The 27,790-nt window shown below is 50.3% G+C and overlaps 1 protein-coding gene and 1 long non-coding RNA gene across 4 annotated transcripts in view; both read right to left on the bottom strand.

Moving 5' to 3' along the window:
* The window catches only part of FSTL4 (follistatin like 4), a 439,124-nt gene that overhangs the window by 78,407 nt on the left and 332,927 nt on the right, over positions 1-27,790 (bottom strand). The gene's annotated exons all lie outside the window — the stretch shown is intronic.
* Positions 10,023-27,576, bottom strand: LOC108586422. Its single transcript, XR_001903770.3, has 2 exons — positions 24,546-27,576; positions 10,023-12,916 (listed from the first exon to the last, which is right to left on the bottom strand). It is a non-coding gene; the product is annotated as an uncharacterized LOC108586422 (long non-coding RNA).

A 27,790-nucleotide genomic window follows, 5' to 3' on the forward strand; every position in this document is an offset into this window, starting at 1 on the left:
CTTCACTGCAGCTCGGACCCTTATGAATATGGGTTTGGTGAACACTGTGCTTGTAAAGCTTAGAGAGGAGGTCTCGAATTTGACGGCATCTGTTGCTGCCTACCCAGTTCCGATGGAAGCCTCCATGCCCACACACCTGCTCTGCTTCCCTCTCTCCTTTCCTCTCCAGTTTCTTTAATTCAGGTCAACCTTACCTGGTAGCCTCTAACTCAGTAAAGTATGTGTGCCTACCATGGCCCTTCCTGCAGGGTTCCACTTCATTATCTCCATAATCCAACCTGGAACTGGGGAAGAAGAGCACAGCCACTCTCCAAGTGATTTAACGGGATGCTTTAATGATGTATTGAAAATGAACATTGACCCCAGGTAAGAGGTGCTAAACTGATACTTTAAAAGCACACCATCCATTTCACTCTGATGGACTCTCCTCCTTAAATCACCGTGGTGTCATTTTTACGATGCAGATCTAGCTATTGAGGCTACAGGCCTGTGAAATGTCATATAAAAAAGCCAATAAGAAAAAAATAAAATTAAGTTGCGGGGAGCGTGCATTAGCATTTCAAAAATGTTCTGTTGCATTATGCTATTATTCTCTCTCTGTCAAGGGGCACTGGGATCCTGTCCTCCCCATAAAGAGACTGTGCCACAGAATGTATTAGCGCTCCATTCCTGAAACGGCGTGGCAGCTGAAGGGCATAGTTACAATAATGGCAAAATATATTCTGGACTAAATTTGATAGGACATGGGGGCAGTCCGCCTCCTCTGATGACAAAGTCCTGATTGTTTCTCTCCTTGTTGGCTCAGTCCTGTGGCTTTCAAAGTTTTGACAAATGAATGTTTTCAGCATTTCTGCCCTGCAGGAAAGTGAGGAATGAGAGCTGCTGAGGTGAGGGTCTGACTCTTGCATCTCAGATGACAATGCGGGGGCTAGGATTTTGTAAAGGGCAGGTCACCCCCACTCTATGCTCTTCTGCCCCACAGCTGTATGATTACCCCCACATTATCCAAGGCCCAGAACTACTCCAACTGCTGGGTCTAGGGTTGCATAGTCACGACCCACTGTGCCATCTAGAAAGGACGAGTGTAATAACTCACAATGGGCCTCGGTCTTCAGGACTGGAAGCCTTTGAACAACTTTACCCCCATCCTCGGAGCTCGAACATTTGGCTCTCTGAGGTGCATCTCCCCCTGTAACTTGGAGTTCAGTTATAGCTGCTTCCTGAGCTCACCTTCCAGGCCTGAGTTGGGCCAGACAGAGGGAAGTGGGTGCAGTGGGAAGAGGCTCTGCTAACCCTTGCCCGCCTTGAAGGGCCCTCTCAGTCTCCTGGGTAACTGTGGGAATGTGATTCCTTTCGATGGCTCTTAATTTGCCCAATTGGGGAAGATGAATCTAGTGCCCCTGGTAGGTGATTACATTAAGCCATTGAGACAATTGCAGCGTTTTATCTGGGACGTTTCAGAAAGCTGACTTGTTCTATAGGAGCCATCGGCTTAATGGAATTCCACTGTGTTGTTTTCCAATGTGATGTGCTGCAAGATGGGTTTGGTCAGCACTTTGGTTTGGGGAATATATTTTCGTTTGAGAAGATGCCTCTGCTGGGCTTCTTGCGGCATTGGTTTTGGAAGCACAGATTCTCAGCCCAGCCGAGGGAAGGCCACGACACGTACAGGGTGTGGAGAGCACAGACCTGCTATAAGCTTCCTGCCAGGAGTGGCTAGGCTTTCCCGCCCCCCGCTGCCCCAGCATCAAGCCCAGCTAGTGAGATTCTGTTCTGAATTGAATTTTAGCCTTAATGAGATACCAAGTCCCTTCTGTTCTCAGTAACAGAGACCTTGAGAGTTTTTATTAGAGAGTGAGCGAGACAAAACTTTTCACTGTTTTCATGTTCCTAATAACAGCCTAAGTCGTAACCTGAATTTTTATGTAACTAATTATGACTGTGACTTGGGTATGAAAGATTTATACCATCAGAAAAGAAATTACCTGGGTTATCTCTGAGCAGGCGGGGGATGAATTGTGTAAGGAAGTTAATCAGTTTTCTAGGTCATACAAAAGGCACCTGCACGGTGCTGGGTGGCATGGCCAGTGGTAGAGGGAGGGAGGGATGCAGGGGATGCCTTCCTGAGACCTCAGCAGAGCTGCTGTTCCTCCTCCACCCTGAAGAGCAGCCAGCTTTGACGGGGGGCGGGTTTTGGAATTGATACTTTCTCCCAACATGACTTTCCCACCCCCTGCTTCCTAAGACCGATGCACGGGACTCAACAGTCCCAGGGAAATTAAAACACAGTGAGGTGAGTGGGTTAATGGGAAACAGGAGACATCTCAACAAGGGGAATGCGCCAGGAATGTCAATTCCTACAATCAGAATGGAAGCCAGAATTCTATTAATTTTTGCGCCTTAAAGTTTCATTTCAGTTAAAAACAGGGACTGAAAATTAATGACACGGCCATTTCTTGAAGCTCACAACCAAAGGAATGAGTGTTTGCCAAGAAGCAATAGCTCTTGTAACACTTACACTCACTGCATTCTTAACGCATTGTTTATCTGTGGAAAAAGCAGTTTGCCCAGCGTGGCAGTAAGGAGGGCATGATGGAAAGCCGGCGTGGAGGGAGAGAGGAGGCACGCGCGTGCAGGGCCGTGATGTGCATTTAGTTACACGACGGCTTCTGGAGGCCCACAACTGATTAATATACACGGGCTTGTTCATTTACTCAGCATTATGTTTAATCATTTAATTTCGCAAGAGTTTTTAGATCTTTTAATCATCCTAATATTCTTCTTATTGCAACATATTACTAAGCTGTTAGTTCAATTCAATTAAAAAGTGTCATCCAAAAGTAATTTATTCCATATGCGTCGCTAAGTGGATACCCCAGATATGTCTGCGTTTTAAAGGAATAATAACTCTTCCGATTTTATTAGTCTGTAAATGAGTGCGCTGTGTTAGCACTAAAGGCAGCATCGCGAGTGGTGAATGTCCGTAGGCATTGATGTGGCAACAGATCTATAACTGTTTCTCTGGATTTTGTACTAAAACTCAGAAGAGAAGATGAAAACTTGGGCCATCTGTTAGGACTTGTAATTCTCAGGTGGCCCCTGACACCCAGTTTGACTTTCTGATGCTGATAATATTTGTCATAGAACAGCCCTTCAGTTCCCCTTCTGAGAGCTTCTTGCCAGGGTTTCCCACCCCCTGCAGGAGGAGGACAGATTGGGTCATCAAGGGCCAGAGTTGCATGTGCTGGGGGCCAGCGCTGGGCGTGGGGAGAGGTTAGTGCCTTATCACCGTTCTGACTTTCTGTTTGACTCTTGTGATACTTCCTCTGTTCTCTCCAGAGAAGTGCTGTCCAATGGTATGGCAGTGCAAGCCACGTAATGTAAATATGTGATTTACATTTCTTGTAGCCACGTAAAAAGAAGAAACAGCTGATAGTAATGTAATAATATCTAAACTATTATGTTAACATAAAATCAATGTAAAAATTAGTTAATGAGACATTTACCTTCATTTTCCACAGAAGGCTTTAAAATCTGGTGTGTATTTTATACTTACATCTCAATTTGGACCAGCCTAATTTCAGGTGCTCAGCAGCCACACATAGCTAGGACTTGTAACATAGCCATGTTGGAGACTCAGCTCTAGAGTCCTCAGGCCTGGGGCCCCGTGTGGCCTGTGGCTGTGGCTTACCTGGGCCTCTGGCTCCTCTTAATGGAGGAGGGAGCTACTTGGGGTCAGGGTTACCTGGGGGATCTTCCTGAAGAAGTTGGCAGCCCTGTGCTTGGAGGTTCTCCCAAGGGGTGCAGAACAGTGGATACTGGCTACTGATGACCTCTGAGGTTTGTCTTACCCTGAGGTTGCAGGAACCCAGCAGGCCCCAGGCTGGTGGAAAGAAATAGCTGTAAAGATGCTTGTGACCACGTATCCGTGTTCACAGGCCTTTGTGTAGCTGAACGGAAACCTAGTTTTGCAGGTAGAGGAAGGAGTAACCCACTCCAGGGACAACAGGGAGCTCTGCCTAGGGAGGGTCCATATCCACCTTTCACTCCACCGTCCTTCCCCCAGGCATGAGTCAGGGCATGCAGGAGGTGCCGACACACAGGGGAGGTCCCTTCTGCGCCTCCGGCAGGGGACTAGCCTGATGACTGAGTTCAGAGAGTCAGCTTTGTCCTTAGCCTGCTGAGTCCCACAAGGAAAGATTTACTCTCCTTGGGGAACAAAGTCTTCCATGATGAAGACATTTGGGATATTAATGCCTGCACTTTGAGGCCTAAGTGTTCATTTTTCTTCGGCAAACTCTCAACACGGCCAGGGCGGTGGCTGGGGCTGATGGAGTCGCTTGCAGAGAAGTCCTCTGGGCAGGCAGGGATGTTATTTAATACTTGAGTCTGGTGACAGCAGTCACAGGTGGTTCCCATTTCCTGGAACTTTAAGCAGTTAATCCCCTGGGCCTGTGTCCTATTTGGGCCAGCAGAGGAGCCTTGAGAAGTCAGGGACAAATAGAGAGACCTTGCAAAATCTTAATACCCTTCTCTACTTTGGCAAAGTGCCATGCTTATTAATATCTCATTCTCAGAAAAAGGGCAATCTGTGCTTTTTTTTTTTTTGAGAATAGCAGTAAAAAAGGAAAATTAAATTAGCAACTCTGTCTGAGCTTCTCATCCATTCAACTGTCTTCAACTTCATAACCTGTTAACTTAAACTCTGACCACCTATTGAAGAGGTCTCAAGAAGACACCAGCATTCTGTCTGGCCCCGTTTGAATGTCAGCCTAAGAGACACAGGTCTGAAGCCTGGGGGGCTGGTCCTGAGTGAGAGGGCTCTGGTGGGGTGGTGTGCTCAGCCTGCCCACGTGACCCAGAAAGCTAATCCTTCCGTCAACACGGCGGTCCTTGCTCCAAAGCACACACTCAACTCCAAGAATTAGTCAAATACAATTACACACATGAAGTGGCCTCTCCAACCCCTATTAAATAATGGGAAGATAAAACTGTCTTCAGAGCAAAACATCACAAAGAAACTGCACTTAGTAACTAGGACAAGGTAGCAGTAATAGCTGCTAACAGTTATTTGGTGCCAACTGTATACCTGACTGTGTTCCATGCATGGGACCTGCTACATAATTTACAGGGCCTTGTGTAATATAAAAATGCAGTTCCCTTTGTTTAAAAAATTATAAGAATTTAAGCTGGACACAGTGGCTCATGCCTGTAATCCCACCACTTTAGGAGGCCGAGGCGGGTGGATCACTTGAGGTCAGGAGTTTGAGACCAGCCTGGCCAACATGGTAAAACCCTATCTCTACTAAAAAAGAAAAAAAAATTGCTGGGCTTGGTGGTGCACACTTGTAATCACAGGTACTCGGGAGGCTGAGACAGGAGAATCACTTGAACCCGGGAAATGGAGGTTGCAACGAGCTGAGATTGTATCACTGCACTCCAGCCTGGGTGACCGAGGGAGACTGTCTTAAAAAAAAATTATAAGAATTTCAAGATGTGGCCAGGCACAGTAGATCATGCCTGTAATCCCAGCACTTTGGGAGGCCCAGGCAGGCAGATCATCTGAGGCAGGAGTTCGAGACCAGCCTGACTAACATGGTGAAACCCTGTCTCTACTAAAAATACAGAAATTAGCTGGGCATGGTGGCAGGCACCTGTAATCCCAGCTACTTGGGAGGCTGAGGCAGGAGAATCACTTGAACCTGGAAGGCGGAGGTTCCAGTGAACCAAGATCGTGCCACTGCACTCCAGCCTGGGCAATAAGAACAAAACTATGTCTTAAAAAAAAAAAAAAGAAAAAAAGAATTTCAAGATATTGACAGCAGAGCATTAAAGCAAGCATGGGCCCCTTCTGAGTGTGGACCCCTGTGTGACTACGCATGTCTCAAGCCAGGAGGCTGCATTGCATCAACTGGTTTCTCACAATAAAATACATACGAATACTCTCTCCATTTCACAGATGAGCAAACCAAGGCTTAAAGAGTTAAGGAGACTGTGGGAATGAAGGTTTTGAAGTGGGCTGAGTGGAGAAAGAAGCAGTGGGAGAGCTGAGTCATTAGGCAGCACACGGCAAGTTAGCAGCAAACCCCGGAGAACGGCAGCAGGCTGCCCCAGAGTCAGCCGTGAGCGCTGATTTAGTTTCAGGAAAACAATAACACTGTCCCATTAAATTAATGTTGTTAATTTGAAGTTTATCGGTTTTGCAGTTTGCTTTTATTTCATTTATAAATTTGTTTTAGCTTTATGGCTGTGAGAGAGCTCTCCACATAAGAAACGTGTACCTGGTTTTATGTTTGTACATATTTAAGTAACATTATACTAAATATAACTCAAGTCAACAGAGAGCAATCACAGTGTTTCCCGTTTAAGTGGGGTCTGCACATTCCTTAAGGAGGGAAATACATCTCTTGTCCCCCAGGGTGGAAGCCATAGAGGGTGCTCACAACCCTGTCCTCAGCTGGCTGCCAGCAGGGCTGTCCTGGCTGGCTTGGGGCCTGTGCTGGATCCCAGTGGAGAGGGAGGGCACGCGTAGCTGGCTCCTCTGAGCAGGTGGCTGTCTGCAGGCTGGGGATGGCAGGGCCCTGGCCTCCCTCCTGGCTGCTGCCCTACCTTCCTTTGCCTTGGCTCAGGGAGCCCTTAGCCTTATGGCAAATTCTTGAAGAGTGTCCCTGACCCAAAGGCAGGTAGGGCCCTGTGGGAACACCCAGGGGCTGAAGGCCATGGTGGGGGAAATAGTAATGACCCCTCAAGACTGTGTCCCAAGCTGGCCCTAAATGGGTACCTTGGGGCCAAAGGCCATCCCTCCCCACTCCCCACCATGGTTAAGTGTCTACGCTTTCTTATAACAGGAGCATGTTTAAAACCAGGCATCCATATCTTGTTACTCTGTGCATATTCTCCACCAGCAATTTGATGCCAAGAGATAGATTTCCGACAGAAATGCATACCAAAGGCTTGCACAAGAACATTCGTGGGACCATTATTTATAATTTTCCCAAACTGGAAACATCCCAGTACATGAAACCAGGTGGTATATTCTTACAACAGAATATTATCATCAATGAAAAGGAACAAACTCCTGCTATAGATGAAGTGACAATAGGCAAATCTCACAGATATAGTTTGAAGCAAGCAGCCAGGCACACAGAGGTCATTCTGTATGAGTCCATTGATATAAAGTTCAAACATTGGCAAAATTACTCTGTGGTATTAGAAAGACGGGATAATAGGCTGGGAGTGGTGGCTCACGCCTATAATTCCAGCACTTTGAGAGGCCAAGGTGGGTGGATCACCTGAGGTCAAGTAAGGAGTTTGAAACCAGCCTGGCCAACATGGCGAAACCCCGTCTCTACTAAAAATGAAAAAATAAATGAGCCAGGCATAGCGGTGTGTGCCTATAATCTCAACTACTTGGGAGGCTTAGGCAAAATTGCTTGAACCTGAGAGGTGGAGGCTGCAGTGAGCCAAGATTGTGCCATTGCACTCCAGCCTGGGCGAAAGAGCAAGACTCGGTCTCAAAAAAAAAAAAAAGAAGAAAGAAAAGAAAAGTGGGGTGATAAGATAATTGTGTCACGTAGGAGGACAGGTATGGGGATTGGGTGCGGGCAGGAAGCGGGGTGTCTGAGGTGCTGGCGGTGCTGTATTTCTCATGGGGACAGTGGCTGCACAGCATGCTTTTGCCTGCTTCATTGAGCTGTGCACTTTTCTATGTATGCTACAGTCTACTTACAATCTAAAAAATGACTGAAATATTATAATAGAAAACATAGGGCTAAACAGCACATAAAATCTTTACAGAGGAAAGAATGTATTGCTATTCCCCATCAGCTCCCATCTCTCTGTCCCTAGGCAAGTCCTGGGAGGAGCCTGCAGGAAGGCTGGGGTCCTCCTACGCCTGACTTGCCCCTTGGGGTGGCCCCTGCTGCTCTGGATAAAGCAGCCTCATGAGTGGGGCTGACTCTGGGGGATCCTGGGGCTCCGGGCTTTCTTCTCCACTGGCATGATGTAGGAGGAGGCCCTCTTCTGAGCTGTTATTGGGGGTTCATGCCAGGGACACTTGGTGCTGATGTGAATTCAGCAAAATATAAAGAACAGCCAGTCCGGGGTAGGCGGGGGCCTCACAGCAAAGATGCCACACAACAAGGGGTTTCATCACCCTCTGTCCATTCCTGTGACCAGAGCTGTGAGCTCCTCTGAGCTCAGTCCCATGGCCTAGAACATGCGGCCCTCACCACAACAGCAGGAAGGTGAGCCTAATTCACAGGTGGGAAAACTAACCCCACGGACCTTAAGAGATTTGCATGGGTGCTCCCAGGATCACCCCCAGCACATCAGAGGTGACTGGTCTCATGGCTTGTACAAAGTGCTGTTGGGCTGACACAGTGACATTCAGAAGCAGAGAGGTCCCATGACAGCCTGCAAGAATGGCCAGTCTATAGGAGGGCCAGGCATCCTGTCCAGAGGCCCGCCTCCCCAGAGCTCTGGGGTCCCATGTGGCATGTGTGTTTGGAGCAAAGGGGTCTTGTGAAGCCCTGTGTAACTCTCTCAGCTCCCCAGGCCCTCTGCCACACCTTGGCTGCAGTCTTGGCTTGTGTTCCCAAATCCTATTTGTCTTCCAGCCACACAGACAGCCCTTCCATTTTCAGGAGTCCCACCTCCCAGCAGGGCTCTGTCTGTGCTGGAACTTTCTTTCCCATGTTCTGTCAGGGCTGATACCAGCATATGCTTCCTGCTCTCTCAGAAGTTGGGTGTGTCTTAGCGATGACTTTTTCCCTGCAATACAGTCTAAGGGAGCTGAGACCTGGTCTCCTGCCTGTCCTGGAAGGCCATATCAGGTGAGGTGGCATCAGGAAACCTCTTGGGTGACATGAGAGGTACGAGGAAGACCTCAGTGGAACACTGTACCCTAGGAGCTGAGCTCAGATGGACATGTCCCTCCCTAGAGAGGGTTCCGACAGGTCTGCAGGCCACTGTCATCTAGAAAACACCAGCCACTTCTTCACAGCTATGCAGGGGCATTTCTTGCTTCAGATCAAGATATTAGGCAGGCATGAACCCTTCAAGACAATCTGATCCCCTGCTCCTCCCACAGATGAATCAACTAAGGCCCAGATGGCAAGGTAGCCTCAGGTATACAGGGCAGTAACAGCCTTCCTGGACCTGAGTAGCTAAAGATGTAGCTGCACATGTGTTTTGCCCGCTCTGTACTGGGAGGCCCCAGCCCCTTGCCAGCCCTGCTCAGTAGGCTTATACAGTGTGGTTGCAACTCAAATGCTGCCGTGAAGCTGGGGGTTCATGCAAAAGAATGTCAGTTTCTATAGAGAAGTTCTTTTGAACTGACTGTGTGTTCTCTGTACTTCTAGTGCCCTAGACCAGGGGTTCTCAATCTCTAGGTCATGGATGGTCCATGGCCTGTTAGGAGCCGGGCCACAGAGCAGGAGGTGAGTGGCGGGCACTGAGTTCTGCCTCCTGTCAGATCAGCAGCAGCGTTAGATTCTCAAAGGAGCACGAACCCTATAGTGAACTGCGCATGTGGGGGATTTAGGTTACGCGCTCCTTATGAGAATCTAATGCCTGATGATCTGAGGTGGAACAGTTTCATCCCGAAACCATCTCTGTTCCCCGCCCCCAACTCCCAGTCTGTGGAAAGACAGTCTTCCAGGAAACCAGTCCCTGGTGCCAAAAATGTTTGGGCCTGCTGCCTTAGACTGTTGTCAACAGGTGGGGCCCAGGAGCCTGGCAAGGAGATGCAGGCTAAGTCTGGGTTGGCCATGTGCACACATCTCCTAGGATGGTCCAAGGGGAATGTGAACACGGGGTGGGTGGAAGCCACAGGATCAGAGTGGTCAGGTGGGGTGGAGGGGTCCCAGGGCTGGCAGGCCTATGAGACCCAAGTCAGGGCATGAGGCAGGGTCATGTGGCAGGGGCATCCTCCTTGGGGCCTATGGTGGGTTGAGTAGTGTCCCCAACCTCTCACCAAATTCATGTCTATCAGAACCTCAGAATATGACCTGATTGGAACATAGGATCTTTGCAGATATAATTACTTAAGGATCTTGAGATGAAATCATCCTGGATTTACTGTGGGCTTGAATCCAGTTACTGGTGTCCTCATGAGATGAGGAGAAGACATGGAGGACAAAGGAGGCCCTGTGAAGATGGAGGCAGACACTGGAGTTACGTTGCTGCAAGCTGAGGAATTTTAGGAGCCACCAGAAGTGGAAGAGGCAAGGGCCTGGAGCCTGTGAAAGGAGTGTGGTCCTGCCAACACCTTGATTTCTGAATTCTGGCCTCCCGACTGGTGAGAGCACACATTTACGTGGTTTAAAGCCACTGTGTGATCAGCTCTCATATCAGCCCTAGGAAACCCATGGAAGGTTCTTTATTGCATTCAGGGAGCAAATCAACCTCTAGCACCCTCTAGGCCTCAATGTGGCCACCTGCTGTGACCCCTGGCCAATCATTTCAGTGCCAATCACAGCCACATTACATGGATGTGAGTTCAGGTGGCAAGCGGCAGGTGGGCATGGGGATGCGGTGAGGGGAGAGACCTTGAAATGGCAGATTGCAGGCTCAGTTGGCCCACTCAAACCCGCTGCACTTAGCACAGAGCTCGCTGCCTCAGCCCAGGCATAAATATTTGTGAGCTGAGTTATTCTCAGTCAGGACTGATGGCATTTGGGACATGGACTAGGCCAGGGTGTGCAGATGAGGCATAAAAGTCATCCCCAAGCTGCTCTGAAAACTGCTCTCAAAATGTGGCAGCACCAAGTCCTCAGCCCAAAAGCAGGTCTCCAAGATACTGCCCATGACTGGAAGGCTCCCCTCGACTGCCTGGTTCTGCTCCTGGTGTTTTGCCAGGGGCTCAGCACAGAGCCTGGGAACACACATCCTCCAAAACCAAGGCCCACTCAGAGCCACAGGGTAGCCACTGAATGCAGAGTAAAGACCACCCTACTTTTGTGATGGCCTCCCTTACAGCTTCCCTGGCCTACCACGCTCCAGCCACACTGGCCTGCCTCCAGCCTTCAACTACAGTAAGCTCCTCCCTGTCTCCAGGGCTCCTAGACTCCTAGATATCTGGCTAGTTCCTCTCACCTCCCTGTCTCTTCCTTTACATTCTCAGACAGGTGCCCTACCCATAACTACCCTATCTAGAGCAGATTGCCACTGTTTTCCTATCTTTCTCCCCAGAACTGTAAGTTCTCCAAGGGCAGGAACCACAACTGGCTTTGTTCACCATCAAATGCTAGCAGCCTGGCCAGTGCCCCACACATGGAACGTGCTGGGTAAACACTTGGTGGGTGAGCAGTGAGCCTGCACACTGGTCCCTGTGTCTGGGACACCCCCTGGAATGCTCTCAACGAGGAGTCGCTTGTGTCCTGCTGTTTCCACCAGCCTGACCCTTGTTGGAGCCCTGAGACAGCTGGTTCTCTCCTTTAGCTCAAATCCTGGGCCGGATGTTTGTGATCTGCATTAATGGCCTTGAGGGACACTTGAAGGTCTTGAGTCCAGATAGAGACCCCATAAGGTCCCTGCTGACTGTTGCCTGAAACCCTTTTCCTAGGAAAATATCTCTGAAATAGGTTGGACTTAGGAGGCAAATAATAACATTAGTAAAATCTGACATTCCCTGAGCACCCTGCCTCGCCCTCTGCTAAACCCTTTACACACATTTTCTCCTTGAACCCTCAGAACAACGTTTCTGTACAACTACTTCCATTGTACAGATGAGAAAACTGAGGCTCAGAGAGGTAAATCTGCCCAGCTCTGCAGGATTCTCCAGCTGAGCTCCCTAAAAGCTGCTGCAGTCCTGGGCCAGGACTCTTCTATGATTTGGGCTGAAGAGCTAGAACCAGAGAATACAAGTGGAAGGCTGTGATGGGCATGGAGACGGAAGCGAAGTGGCCAGGGACGGGTTTTCTTTTCTCCTGAGCTACCAGTTGAGGGTCTGCACTGGCAAGGCCCCCTGTTCTGGACTAGGACAGTCCCAGCCCCCAGGGCATGAAGAGGGGATATAGATTTTGGAGGATTTGGCTTTTCCAGGGCATGGGTTGGGTCTCAAAGGAACAGGTCATGGGGTTTGGGTCAGGACTTCTGGGGAGAGTGATGGCTGAGATTTCACTATATGAGTTGTTGACAAACCTGGGTCTGAAATCCAAGGTTCTAGGCTCCCAGACTAGAGACCAGGCCAGAGCCAGGCCTACCAGGTGGGTGGAACTGGTTGGGAATCTGAGGACCCATGTTTTCCCCGAAGCATGAAATCATAGAGCACTCATGATGTGCCAAGCCCCATGTAAGCTCTTGGGAATGGCAGATGAGTGAGTCCAGGGGAGGGAGATGAGAAGAGACATGGGAAATGCTTGGTGGGCATCTGCGGTATCCTCAAGGCCTCTCTGAGCAGGGGACACTAGAACTGAGTCTTAAAGGAGTTTGCCCAGAAGATGGGAAGGCTAGGGTCTGGGGAGGGGCTTCCAAGCAGAGGAAACAGTATGTGCCCTTCTGTGGGCACAGATGAACAGGGCCAGTAGCACTAAGCCACGTGCTCAGGGAGTGGTAGAAATTCCTGAAACACTGGGGCCCCAGAGGAGTCTTCCTGGTAGATCCTTGTGTGTTCCAGGGCAGGAAATCTGTGGCCATTTGGGGGAGAAGCCACCAGTTCTGGTTTCCTGCCAGCTCACAGTTGCATTGTTGAGTTCCAATTAACATTCACGGAATAATTGAAATATGTAATTGGAAAACTCAAAATGCATTTTAATCCCATTAGCAGCAGGATCATTTCTCCCATATGATTCTTCTTGGGGGTGAGTTGGAGGTACAGCAGTGGCTCCTGTGGGTGAGAGTAGAGGCCTTCTGTTCTGGGAACGACAGCCATCTCCTCTTCATGCCCTGGGGGCTGGGACTGCTCTGGTGTCCCCTGAAAAGAGACCTGAGTTACTTCGCCCGTGACTGCAGCCTGCTGACTCCATCTGGTCAGTGGGAACTGCCCTGAACCCTCACCTGTGCTCAGCCCCATTGAACCAGGGGTTTGTCACACTTGCCCTAGTCGTCTGAGGCCCTGAACTACTGCTCTGAAAGGGTCTGTCCTGACCTTGTTACCACAAAGAGGAGAAGCCCCTTTCCCAGGAAGATAACTTTCTCTAAACAAATACTACAGTCTTGCAATGCTCTTCTGACACTTGTCTCTTTCCAAAGAGATAGCCATTAATACTTGTCAAGTTCTGAGAAATGATTTGGGAGCAGAGGGGCATGGAATGTCTGTTAGCACAAGCTTGGGGTCCTGGGCTGGAGGAGATGCACCCCATCAAAGTAAACATGCCACTGTGTTCTCACCAGGCACAAGGCAAACCTGCTGCTCACCTCTGAGAGCTGCTCATCCGTGACAGGTATTTTTGAGAGTGGTGGTGCAGAAACTGGGTGTCCTGAACCGTTTGCACCCTAAAGGTGTGCTACCCTTCCTGGGGTCCTCTGGGCCTCTAAGCCTAGCTTGTGTGTGTGTGTGTGTGTGTGTGTGTGTATGTGTGTGTGTGGCAGTGTTCTCCAAGGCTCTAATGGGGCCCTGCTGTGCCTTAAGACTCCAGCTGGTGGGGCTGGCCCTTGTCCAAATGGTGGACAGTGACCTGGGCCTTGTCTTGGAAAGATGTGTCCATTGGCAAGTGATGAAGAAGGCAATACAAGTCACTGAGACACAGCTGGTGAGGAGTCCACTGCACGGTCCAGATCCAGGGGACAGTCTGCCTTCCACTTCTCTCTCTCACCTTCTTGTTCATCCCAAATAATGCCAGACACATGGTGGCATTCCTTCCTCTACAGACCTGGGGAAGCAGATCCCCAGGGATAAGCAAATTCTAGTGCTGCTTGGGGTGGAATTGAGAGCAGACCCTGGAGGTGTTTGGCCACAAGGTACAGATGCCAGGGGCAGTGGCTCATAGAAACCATTATGAGGAATTGGACAATGGGCTGTTGGCTCACAGCACTGCGTGGGTGTAGGGCAATATATTAGTTTATTCTCACACTGCTATAAAAAACTACCTGACACTGGGTAATTGATGAAGAACAGAAGTTTAGTTGATTCACAGATCCTCAGGCTGCACAGGAAGCATGGCTGGGAGGCCTCAGGAAACTTACAATCATGGCAGAAGGCAGAGGGGAAGCAAGCATGACTTACTATGGCAGAGCAGGAGAGAAAGAGCAAAGGGGGAAGTGCTACACAGTTTTAAAACATCAAATCTTGTGGAAACTCACTCACTATCATGAGAGCGGCAAGGGGGAAATCCGCTCCCATGATCCAATCACCTCCCACCAGGTCCCTCCTGTAGCATTGAGAATTACAATTCATCATGAGATTTGGGTGGGGAGACGGAGCCAAACCATGTCAGGCAAAGACCAGGAGACATATGTGGAAGGCAAGATATTATCTGCACAGATGTGGGAGGGGGCCGCCCAGCACTGGCCCTTCTCCCACGCTGACCCAGCTCCAACCTCAGAGACACCATCTGCAAATCTGGAACTCTGAGCACTTCATAAGGAGCAATTCTCACAAGTCCATGCCCCTGGGTCAGACCACTGCTAATCAAAGTGTTGCTTCCTCTAATTAGAGTGAGTCAAGTCATTAAAAACACTATCTTTCAATTGTTGGAGTGTGACATTTCTTCTTGATCCTAAGACAGATGCCCCTCAGGGCAGAAGTGGGACTGGAGGGAGGGGAAGGAGTGGGCAGAGGGCAGCAGTAGTTCCACTGCTGAGGCCCTGCTGATGTGAGCAGTGCCTGCCCAGGCAGTCTCCTCCCTCTACATTCTTGCCATTATCCTCTTCCTCTTCCCACCCAACCTGTGAAGACAGCCCCTAGCATGCGCTGGTCTGGAACCACTCCTTGGACTCTGCCTTGTGCACTTGCTTTTTTACTTCAGTCCTTGGGCAACCCTCCTGGAGAAGATTCAGGCATCCAAAACTTAGATGAACCCCCATCAGCCAATATTCTTGGCATTCTCTGCTTTGAAATGGTTATAAACTGTCTCAAGTCAGAGAGGATGCTCGGTGTCAGATGCTGGAGGATATGTGACATGGTCCTTGCCTTCCTTAACATATTAGCTTTTTGCTTGGAGGGAGTCCTGGGGTGGGGTAGGGGAATAAACAGACCCATGGTAAGAGACAGGCCGAGTAGGGTGTCAGGGTGCTGTGAAAGGGCTGGCTAGGGCATGAGACCTAATGAGCAGGCAGAGGTGCTCAGACTTGGTGAGTTGGGAAATAGGGTGCCAGCGAAGGCTCTGGAGTAAGTGGGCACAAGATGATAGGTGATGCTATGGAAGGCCCATTGGGTGGCCCTAAGAGTGGTCAGAACATGGCACTGAGTCATCATGGACACCCTTGGTGTTGCCCCTTCTAGCTTGGCTAGTTCATGAGGGAACAGGGAGATTTGCACAAAGTTTATTTGCCCTCTGTTTATAAATGGGCAGGGCGCTGTTTGAAAGAAGAGAGAGAAGGCAAGAAATATTAGTAAACAATGAGAAGAGAAGCGAGAAGACAAATGGAAATCTTGGTGGAGGTGGCACTGCTAAAACTCTGTAATAGGAATAATATTTCAGCTTTGACCAGTGTCCTGGCAGAAGGAGGGGAACACATACAGCTCAAGTGAGGTTCAGTCAGGTGCCAGCTGGCTGGGACCCTAGCCTTTCCCTGAAGGCTGCCTGTGGCACCAAAGGTTCTCTCTGACTTGGGCAGGAAAGGTCCCCCATTCCCTTGGCCCTAAAATATTACCCTCAGAACTGCCATGGAGTAGGATCTGAATTCTCACATTTTCCTCTTAACAGTTCCAAAGGAATGATTTCCCAGTTTCCTCCAAGGCCAAGTGCATGTCCTGCCACCACAAGGAGCCTCCCTCACTCATCTCACGTGATCTTCCTCTGTGAGGAAGTCACACAAAGTTCCCAGCTGTGGAGTCGGTCACACAAAGCTCCCTGGTGAGTCAGTCTCTGAGGATCACTCAGACTATGAGGTTCAATGGCTCCTTTGCTGTCCCAGCTGCACCCAGCTCAGCACCGCCTGGCCCGGTTTGGTGATTTGCTTTCCATAAACCTCAGAATGGGCCCCCAGGCTAGGCCACGTCCAGGCATAGACTTTACCAAGACCTGTCCACTGGGCTCTCAGCACTCTCAGGGTTGACCACGAGTAACCCCGCATGAAGCTCTGGGAAGGGAGCTGGATCGGTGGTCCCAACTCCCAGGGCACCAATAACTCAGCTCTGCACCAAGCCCTGTCCTGGGTGCCTGAGCACAGCAGAATCTGACCTGCCCTGTGTCCGTGGCACTTGCAACCTAGGTGTGTGTGTGACATGGTCATGACACAAGGCTGACCTCTAAGCATCCCTGGGTGTGATGTTGTGCAGTGCTTAGGAGTCTGGGTTCTAATCCCAACTCCACCATTTACTGACTATGCAACCTTGAGCAAATTTCTTAACCTCTCTGGACCTCAGTTTCCTTTTCTATAAAATGGGACTCAGAATCTGCCTACTAGACTTTTAGTAAGGCCTGAATATGTGAAAAGTATTTAGCATGTATCAGGCACATGGTTAACACCTGCTAGGTACTAACAGAGAGTGACAATGGACCTTAGAGCTTTGGAGGCCCTACCCAGAGCTCCACATTCGGGCATGTAAAAACACTTGTAATGAGGCCTCACTTTTTCTGAAGAGATCTTGTTTCTGTGGAACACGTTTTTGATGTACATCCACCCGCTACAAGTTAATCGTCTCTTCAACCTTGACAAAAACCTTTCTTATTACCCATAGGCTATGGTTCAAAAGGCTTAAAAAATCAACTCATGACCCGTGTGGCTCTCTGGAGCCCACGGATGTTGCCCCAGCTGGAGGTCACATCATCACATTGGCCCTCCACTATGCATCTGAAGCAAGGTAGGACTGCAGGCAGCGGACTTAGGGAGGGCTTCTTGGAGGCGGCGGCATCTGAGCTGGCCCACAGTGGACTGCAAGGATCCTAACAAGCAGATGAGCCTTCTGTGCTGCTTTTTGGAAACAATTTTGTTTCTCTCTGTTTTTACTCAAAGTGTCTGTGAGCATCTGGAAATTTTAAGACACACTGATCACCTCAATGCTGCCCTCAGACCATATCTCTCCACGGGGCTTGAATGGAGCATTTTCAATCCCATAAAAAGAATACCTAATTTGAGAAGTACTGATTGTAAATATCATTCTGTCTTTCTCACTTAAAAAAAATCCCTCGACTCTGGGCAGCCCCTGCCTTGCCTGGCTGCATTCCCATCTTTATGTTCACAAGTCCAAATACCAGTGCTTTTCAGGCAGAAATCCCCAGCTTCCAGTGTGTTAAAGCTTTGTAGGTGACTATTCTACTGAGGAGGTGAACACTACTGCTGGGAGTCTGTGAATGACAGCTGCATGCACATCTGTTGAATCAGCAGTGGCTCGGGATGCTACCTGGGTGCTGGCCTATGATGGAGGCCACAGTTGGGTCATTTCATTTCCTAAGATGCAGGCATGGGCATCCCAACCAGCTCAGCCCTGGTTCTGCTTCTCCCCTGCCCAGAGCTTTAGATGGCTGTTCTTGACCTCACATTCCAGGCTATATTCTGACTGACCTCACACTGTGGTGCCAACTGCCCCCTGCTACCTGCACTCTGCTCTAGGATGACAGCAGTGCTGTTTCTTGAATATATTCTGTGTCCTCCAGCCTCACTTCTTTCTTTGCTCCCACTGTTCTTCCTGCCCTTTACTCCAATCGCACACATCCTTCTGGATGCCACTCAAATGCCAAACACCACCTCCTCCACGGAGCCTGCCTTCCATGACTGCCACATCACAAGCACTCTGCATCTCTCCCTCATACCATATCCCCAATCTCCTGACTCAGGAAAGCAGAGAAACGCTGTTTCTTTTGGACTTGGACTTGCCTGGATTTAATCCCAGCTGTGCTATTGCCCGACCTCAGTCATCTCATCTGTAAATTGGGGTTAATAATAGTACCTGTTTGAGGACTGAATTACATACAATATAAATGATTTAACGTAGTGCCTGGCACAAAGTAATGCCTCAGTAAAGAACAGTTATTATTTTTAAAAATGATTAATGTATTTTGAGTATTCCAGCCCCACCTTTTGCTAACTAGGTAGCCCTGGGAGGGAGTGACTTAACCTCTCTGAGGGTGGAGCTTTGCGGACTCTGCAGGCCTTAGACAAGAGTTTTGGAGACAGGCTGCAGGGGCCCCGTAGCAGAGGCCCCTCTGTCCCCGGGGGCCCCCACAGTGGGACAAGGAGCCCCAGACGCCCTCAGCAGCACAGCCAGGGAGAGGCTGCTGCCTGCCCCTCCCAGGCCTGTCTGGGTCTGCCCAGGCCCCACTCCTGGCCCGCTCGCTGTATTGAACTATTTGGAGCGATGTTGCTGTTCATCTGGAAACAGTGTCATATTCAATACCCACAAGAACAAACACAGACCCTGCCCAGCCACTAGGGGCTCAAAACCTGTCATAGTCACAATGCTCAGAGCCCCCAGCAAGAAACTCATCAAGATGAAGCACTAAGCTTTTAAAGAGCCTCTGCCTGAGCCCCTTGGCCCTGGATGCTGGGACAGGGCCTGCCTAGGGAGAGCCTTTGTGTCCTGGAAAGTGGAGGTGGATCCAAGACCCCAAAGTGCCTGTGAAAAGGGCTCTGGCCTCGCTTGACTGACCTATCTGAGTGGTAGCCCCTGTCAGGAGAGCTGGACAGTGCTAGAGGGGGCATCTGGGGACTAAGCATCACTCCATTTTTCTGGGTCGCATGTCCGCCTTGATAATTGTTCCTCGGTTACAGGAAAACCGTCTGCTGTCTTTCTACAAAGACCGAGGTGAGGGTCTGTAAGAGGCTGCTCTCCATACCCTAGTGGTGGTGCTGTGCCATCCTCCTGTCTCTGTAGCCTGGGCTCGGAAGCACAGCCTGGCCTGGAGGAGGCCCTTGGGCAAGGGAGCTCCACAGAATGTATGCCCCTCTTTGATGTAGCATTTCTCAGGAGCAAGGTCAGCTCCCAGCCACCCTTGGGAACTGGGATAACAGTGGGAATCTTGGGGGCTGCGAGGTCTGGAGCCTCAGGGCAAAGCAGGGCAGAGATGAAAATGAGGTCACAACTCCAACTCCAACTGCCCCGCCATTGATCTGCCCACCTTTAGCAGGTACTTAATACTGAAGGAATTACATTCTTGAATCGCCACTCCTAATCCTTCCTCTGAGCCTTTCTCTCACCTTGAAGTAGAGCCCTTGCCTTCTCTGTCTGTCCAAACCTATTCCATCTTCATTCTTCAAGATCCAGCCTAAGCCCATCTTCTTCCAGGAAGCCCTCCTGGCCGTCCAGATGGTTCCACAGCACCTATCATCCCAATCCTGTGGTTTAGCACCTGATATTTACATACCTCCTTCTTGCCTGGGAGCCCCACTTCCCTAGATGGGTTGGGAGCTGCTGAGAGCAGGGCCTGGGCTGCCACTTTCTCGCTTCCTGAATGAAGGACTGCACGTGTCTCCCTTCCCTAGGATCCATGCTGAAGGAAAAGGCCTCTAAGACACAGGGCAGAGGGGCAGGTGTCCTGCTGTGGTGGGCACCTGTCTTCCAGCTTGCCCGACTCTGGGACTAGTCCTGCAGCCTGTCCTGGCACAGATGTAGCCCGAAGCCTGACATTCTGCCTCCAGAGCTGCCCAAAGACCAGCACCAAGCCCTTGACTGGTAACACAACCTGACGGCACCATGTCCCGGTGATGGGTGGGGGGACTTATTTCATCTGGCTCAGTCAGGCACAGAGTTGTTTATTTCAACTCTCTTCGGCTGTCAGTTCACTTGGCGAGAAACAGAAATGGAGCAATGACTTCTGAAACAAAAAGAATCTTGTCTCAATTGCATTTGTATTCAAATGGGCAAAGTAAATTCCAGGGCCTTTCTGAGAGTGTGCCTGAAGTGGGGCCTGCATGCAAAGGGGGTGCTGATGGCTCTCCAACCCCGACAGTGGCCAAGATCAAGAATTCAGCCTCAGAACACATCTTTGGCGGCCAATCTGTTAGGCAGCTGCACAGGTGCAGCACCAGCAGGAACCCTGTCCTCCCTGCCCGGCATGGCCCCTCGTAAAAGCAGGCTGGTGATTAATGACTGTGTCCTGCCATCCAGGACTGTGAGGAGGAGAGTAAATAAACGAGAGGGAATTTTATGTACCCGTGATGGGCAGGAGACAGGTAAGACTGTTTGCTGCTCTAAGTGAACAGAATGTCTGGAGCTGCATCAGAGGGCACTCGCCATGCCTGCACCTCTGCTGACCCCGTCTGCCACCAGCACTGGGTGAATGAGGAAAATGGAGCTGGGGGCAGAGCTCCTGTGAGGGCCACTGGGGAGTCCTTGAGCCTCCGCGGCATGGAGACAAGGCAAAGTTTCCAGCCTGGGTCTCCCCTCTTTGTCCGGCAACCCTGCTTCCCAGCAGGCCAGCAGCCTTGGGGAGGGGTCTCACACGGGCGACTGGGGCCCCAGGGCATTGTACTTTCCACTGGGTCTGTGGATTATGATGTGGCTATCTGAAGCCTCTGAATTTTAGCTCTAGGCATTATGCCTAGGCTGTGTGGTCTCCCAGGATGAGGTAAAGCAGGAACCACAGGGGCCACAGCAGAGGGTGGCATGTGGCCTCCAACACAGCCCCCCTCGGAGCCCTCTTGGATGGCTCTAAGCACAGCCCTCAGCTCAGTGACCTCAGCACACTTGGGGATGGACAGGCTGGCAGACAGGGGCCCATGGCTCCAGGCCTCCTGCCCTTGACCTGCGGTCACTTGCCTGCAATGTGGACCGCTTCCCTTCAACATGACCCTCTGTAGGACCCCACTGAAATGCCAACGTGGCTGAGTGCTGGCCATCCCATCAGGGAGGAGCTTGAGCCCAGTGAGCCCCCAGTGCTGCGCTTCCCACTCTCATGCCACATCTCCCAGTCCCTCAGTCTCCCCAGAGCCTCCGTCTCCGCCTCCCCACTCTTCTCCTGAGCCTGCGCTCAAGGTCACGTGCAGCTTCTCAAAGACTCAGCCACCCACTTGGAAGTACTTAATGATCTGATTACAAAAGAAGTACAATGGGAAGGGGGAAATATGTTGGTGATACAGGAGACACAGGAGGGGAGGTGAGTTTGGGGGAAGAGCGGGCAGTTTAGTCACACTCAGTGTGTGGTGCCTCTAAGTAATGACCCTTGGATCCCTTGGTCCCCTTGGACCTTAGGGACAACTGAAGACCTGGTGCTAGAAACCTCATGTCTGGAGGCTTGGGTGGGACAAGACCCTCCCCAGGGCAGAGTAAATTGAGGGGAGCAGCATACCTGACTGTCTCAGGCCCTCCATCTGTTTTTGTAAATCAAGTTTTATTGGAACACAGACACATTCATTTGTTTACATCGTATCTACAGCTGCCTCACGTTACAATGTCAGAGTTCAATGGCTGTGGCAGACACTGTATGGCTTACAAGGCCTAAGATGCCTACGTCCTGGCCCTCTACAGAGAAAGTATGAGGGGCTGGCAGGGGAAAGGAGCTCACTTTCAAAGAAAATGGAGAACAGGTGGCCAAAGAGGTGGACAGCAAATGAGCATCTCAAGGAGAGAGAGGTCCAGAGGGCCTGATCTGCAGAGAGGTCAGACTGGATAAAGTTAGGAGTGTTCTCTGGCTATGCCAACCGCAGGGCAAGAGTGACCTGTTGCAGGCCTCGGTTCCTGTACAGGTGTGGGGGAGAGGGGGAGGGTGTGGACAGAGCACAGAGGGAAGCCAGGGGTCAGGATTAAGGCCATGGAGTTGATGAGAAGAGCCAGCCTTTCTGAAGACACTTGGCTAGTTCAGTGGGAGGGGAGAGGGCTGTGGGTCATAGGGTACACGTGTCAATCCCCAAGCCCTTCGATTTCAGACCTAAGCCTTGAACACTTTTCTAAAATATCGGAGACTACTCTCCTACCTTGGTTACAACTGTCCAGCAGCTTCCCAGACTCGGCCCTGCCAGGCCTTAAGTCTCCACCCAGACCCATGGAGATAGGCACTGGCAGATGGAGGACCTCAGAGAGAGGGGAGAGGTAGACCCAGGGCAGAGCCTTGGGGTTGTGCTGCCCTGGTAGTGCCCAAGCCTGGGTCAACTCGCCAGTTCTTTCTCCATCTCTGACCCCTTTTCCACACCAGAATGCAGAAAACAAGTCCACCTTGCTATGCAGCCTTCTCTGACCTGTGGCTCCCAACCCTTCCTCCTGGGGCTGTACTGGCCTCTGGGTTCTCTTTGTGGCCCAAGAGCTCAGACCACCAGGCCTGCCTGGAAGGGGCCAAGGGGTGTGAACCATGCCCTTTCCTCCAGGCCCCAGTCCTCCTGCCTCTACGTGCTACCTCCCAAGGCTGTGCCTACCTTCCCCTACCTTGCACAGCTTGAGCACAGGGGCCACTCCAGGAGGGGTTGAGTCAGCCCACTGGCCTCCTGGGGTGTGCCATCACGATTCATCACAGTGGTGCCACAGCCAGGCCTGAGGCCTGCCTGTGAATCAGAAAAAAAAAAAAAAAAAAAAAAGAGTGTGAAGTAGCAAACTCATCATATGAGACTCTCACGCTTCCCGAGATGAGCTGATTCCCATTAACAAAACACCTTCATTTTCAGAAAATCCATGTTCACAGCTTGCTCTGTAGAGCCTGCCCCCACAAGTTATGATTTATATTTTATTACAAGGTGAAAAGAGACAAAAAAAAAAAATCCTCACAAGGGGGAAGAAAAAAAAAAAAAAAAGCCCACTGACTCTTTACAGCAACTCCCAGGGCAGTTGATTTAAAGGGACATTGTCATCTTTAATGGTTTCATCCCAAGGAATCAGAGAGCGCCACTGCGATAATTTAGCAGCTCCTGATTTAAGGGGCAGCCTTTGTGGTCTAGCTTCACTGTATTTCCCTTTTTATGATTCCAGAGAGTATTTTCTGAGAGATAATAATGTTGGGTGATATTTCTCCTTTGTCATGTGGAGGCCTGAGAAGAAAATTAAAAGAGATCTTCTTCTCCCCTCCGTGAGGCCAGGCTATGGACTGTGGAGGACCATCACGGCCACCTCACGCCACTCCATCTCCACAAGGCCTGACCCTGCCTTCCGGCGCCCCCAGCGCTGAGAAGGAGAGGCAGGGGGCCTCTTGGCCCTGTGGGGCGCTCTCAGAATGGTCTTCACTGTTCAGCTCCTTCTCTCCCGACTGCCTCCCCAGGCAAGGGCCACAAGAGCCTCCCAGAGTCATCTTTCTTTTTGTGTCCTTTTCTGTTCCCTTTTTCATCTGCGTTCAGGTCTTCTACTATCTCTGGAGTTTCCTAGCCCTCACTCTTCCCTGTGGGTGTCCATGGGTTGGTCCTCCTCAAACTGACTTTGACCACACCCTCCATGCTTCCCTGGCTTCCTTGACACACCAAACTCTGTGGCCTGCATGTCTGTGGCAGAGAATGCTGTGTTCACCTCAACCTGCATCCATTCCCTCCTGTGGACACAGCTGGACTACATTTCCCAGCTCTTCCTGTGGTTAAGGGAACCATATGACTGAGTTCTGGCCAGTGGAATGTATCAGGAGGGATGGGTGCAAGGGCTTTGCTGGGCTCCAGAACCTCTCCTGCAAGCCTCTCTACTCTCTCCATCCCTCTGTATACCGGCCAGATGCAGCATCCAGTAAAGGAATCTGAGGCCCCAGGAGATGGAAGAACCATAAACTGAGAATGCCCGAATCCCCATGTCACCGTGTGCACAGAAACTGAACACCAGTATTGATCTGCTACAGGAATGAAGAACAAATCTTTGCACTAATAAATATTGCACTAAGCCCCTGAGATTCGGGGGTTGTGTGTGACTGCATTTAGCTCCCTAACACATACCCTTGCTGCTCTCATTCTAATCCCTCCCTCCAGCATCATCTCTTCTCTTTTATTTGTCAATGGCATGGGACAAGTTGGCCATATCAGATGGTCTGGAGCCTTCCCATCTGTTCTTATGCTTAGGCTGTTGCCTCTGACTGGGATGCCTTTCCCCACTCCCATACCCGCCTGTGAAATCCCATCCGCCCTCCTTTGTGAAGACTTGTAGCATCATTTTGCTTAGCTGCATTACAGCCTCCTCTCAGTTTCCATGGCGTTCTTTTGGCAACTGTCCCACAGCCTTTTGCCTTGTTTTTGCACACATCTTATTTTCTCATAGCAGAGTGAAATTCTCGGGGCCAGGGACCAAATCTTACTCATGGTCAACCTGTCTGTGTTGGAAGGTACACCATGGTGTCCAGGGTGTTAATTTTGGAGGACATCCCCTGATTTGAGTTTCATCTCTACCACCATGTACAACTTTTTGATGCCTTAGTTCCTCTTCTGTAAAATGGGGATAAAAAGAGACCCTGTCTCAAAGAACCTGCTCTTAGGGAGAGAGGGAAACCCCCGTGCATGTGCCACGTGCCACCCACTGCCCCTCTTTGCTGCAGTCACCTGCCGACTCTGGGTTATGCCCCACCCCATTTCCTGTGTTGTAGCCTATGGTTAACAGTAGTCTCCCCTACCTGCCACCTGTGTTAGCGCCAGGTGATTTAAACACCCAAGTTGATTATCTGCCAACTCTCCACCTTACAGGCCCTCACTCCATGGCCATATCCTGGAGTCCAGACACTGTCATTACAAATAACAGCAGCCTGAAAAGTCGTATCTTCAGGCATCCTACTCTTTGGTCACCTCCCATCTCTTCTGGTTTATTCTGTCTGGTATCCAGACTCCAAGAATTCTTCAGCTCCACCAGGAATCTACTGACCAACTGTATGCCTGTCACCTATTGTGATGTTGCTCCCTCCTTACCATGGAATTCCATGGAATTTAAATCACTGGAATGATACTGTTGCATACACTCAATTCCTTTACCCGTCTTGACAACCCTCCAGCCCTGGTGAAATCTGTCTGGGTGCTGTCTACTTATACCCGGGTAGCTGAACATGCTGGGGAAACAGCCACCCTGCTGACTAGTCTCACTTTGGATTCAGGACTAGGACCCTCAAGTGGGTCCAAAAGCTGCCCAGAGATCACACCGCCTCCTCTGCATCTGTCCCTCTTTCACTCTCCTACACAATCATTCCCGACCTTCTTCTCCCTCCTCAGGCTTCCTCCCCCATCCTCACGCTTAGCCATGACCTTGCTTCCTGATTCACTGAGAAAACAGATGTCTGCATATGCACCCACCACACCGACCCACCCATCTCTATCGGCTCACACGCTCAGGCTTCTTTCCTGTTAACTGGGTCTGCCGCCCATGCATCTAAGACAATCCCCAACCTGGGCCCTGGATTCCACCTCCCCTCGCCTACTCAAAGAAGTCATCTGGTTGTACTGCCTCTTCCTTCCACAGCCTCAATTTCCCCTTTCTACTTGACTCTGCTCATCCACAGACATGCTGGTTGCCCCTGTGTGTTTGCAAAAGACTTCTTGGCCCTACTATCCTTTTAGCTACTGCCCTATTCTGTACTTTGCTGCAAAACTCCTCAGAAGAGTTATCTTCACTTAGTTTCTCCAGTTCCTCTCTTCCCACTCCATCTTAAACCCAATCCAATGAGACTTTCATACCCCTCTCCCATCCCATTGCATGGAAACTGCCTTTCAAGTCAAAGACCTCCAAACGACTAATACAGGTCTCTTTTCTTTGTCCTCATCTTAACTGAGCTTTCAGCACTTGGCATAGCTGACCGCTTCCTGACTTACTCTTCTCTTGGCTCCCAGGACATTGCACTTGCCTGGGTTTCCTCCACCACTCTGGCATCTTCCTCTCATTCTCTTTTGGGGCTCCTGCTCCTCTTCCTGACCTCTTCCCATCAGAGGCTCTTAGGGCTCAGTCTTGGCTTCTCTTCTCTATCCACATTCACCTACTCAGTCATCTCATCCAACTCATAGCTTTAAACGCTGTCAGTATGCTAAGGGTTTCCAAGTTTCCATCTCCAGCCTAGACTTCTCCTCATCTATCCAACTGCCTGTTCAACATTGCCACTTGAATGTCTGATAGCATCTCAAACTCAGTATGCCCCCAAGTTAACTCCTGATCTTCCCTCCCAAACCTCCTCCACCCATGGTCTCCTCCGTCTCAGTTAATGGCAACTCCATCCTTCCACTCCTCATGCCCAAAACCCTGGAGTCATCCTGGACTCCCTTCTTTTCTAATAACCACATGCAACTCATCAGCAAATCTCTTGGCACCGCCCTTCAGAATACACCCATGATCCCGCCTCTCCTCACCACCATCGTGCCCAATACCTGGATTATTGCAACAGCTTCCTGACTTGTTCACCCGCTCCTACTTTTGCCATGTAACAGTCTTTTCTCAAAACAGCAGTCAAAGTGCTTCTTTTAAAATATAAAGTCAGATCACATCCCTTCTCTACTCGAAGCCCTCCAATAATCTAGTTTTACCCACTGCGAAAACAAAAGTGCTTAGGTCAGGACTTCTGACCCTGCCCCCAGCTTCCCACACTACTCCAACCATCAGACCTATTCTTACCTAGGGGGCTAGGACACATCTTCCCCCAGTGACTGCATGGCGAGTGCCCTCACCCCTTCAACACCTGGCTCACGTAGCCCCTCTGGATGAGGCTTTCCCTGGGCTACCGTATTTAATTTTGGCCACCCCTGCCCTGCCCTGCCCTACCCTGCCCTCTGTGTTGCTGTTCTCAAAAGTACTACTCATGTTGTAATCTATGCTTCCATTGTTGTTTATCTGTGTCCTCTCCCTGCAATGCAAGTTCCGTGAGGGCAAGAGTTTTTGTCTGTGTTGAAACCTGTTGAATCTCTGCAGCCTAGAACAGCTCCTGCCAGGCAGTATTTGTGTGAATGACCGCGTGCTGCCTCCAGGGCTAAGCGCTTTTCACTGGCAGGCCCGCCTTGGGGGCTGGGGCTGGTGGGGACACTGCAGCCTCAGGTGTAGGTTCTGGGGGGGGGCACCTCTGAGGTCACATGGGCAGGGAGTACCTGCCTACCTTGACGGCATCAGGAAGTCTTCCAGAGTTCATAATTGCACCCTTTGATGGAAAACATTTTGAAAAAAAGCTCTCTATAAGAGAAAAAAAGGATAATTTTTCATGCCAAATAGTGTTACCAAAAAAACTGTTTTTGCACAAATGGTATCCTACATGCAGGATCTCAAAGCATTTTGCAAATGTGTATTAATTGGTTATCACAACATCCCTGCCAGACACAGGAAGAATCAGTCTCCTGAATAAGAAAAGAACACTTGGTTTTCATGATTAAATCAGGCACAAAGATGGAATGTGTGAGCCCCAGGTTTCCAGGAACAGCGAAGGGTGCTCCCACATGTCCTGAAGCCAAGGTTCGGTGGGACTCCTGGGTGGCAGGTGGCCTCATCAGATGTGCTGATGGAGTGCTGGAGCCATCATGCATGGGTTGGAATTTTTGGTCTACTGGGTGACTGCAGGCAATTACTTAATCTCTCTGTGTCTCTGGCTCTTCACCTCTAAAATGAGACACATGGGCTGGGTGCAGTGGCTCACACCTGTAATCCCAGCACCTTGGGAGGCCCAGTGGGTGGATCACGATGTCAGGAGATGGAGACCATCCTGGCTAACACCATGAAACCCCATCTCTATAAAAATACAAAAAATTAGCTGGGCATGGTGGTGGGTGCCTATAGTCCCAGCTACTTGGGAGGCAGAGGCAGGAGAATGGCGTGAACCTGGGAGGAGGAGCTTGCAGTGAGCTGAGATTGCACCACTGCACTCCAGTCTGGGCGATGAGCGAGACTCCATCTCAAAACAAA

Source organism: Papio anubis, chromosome 5, assembly GCF_008728515.1.
Source record: "Papio anubis isolate 15944 chromosome 5, Panubis1.0, whole genome shotgun sequence".
Lineage (NCBI taxonomy): Eukaryota > Metazoa > Chordata > Mammalia > Primates > Cercopithecidae > Papio > Papio anubis.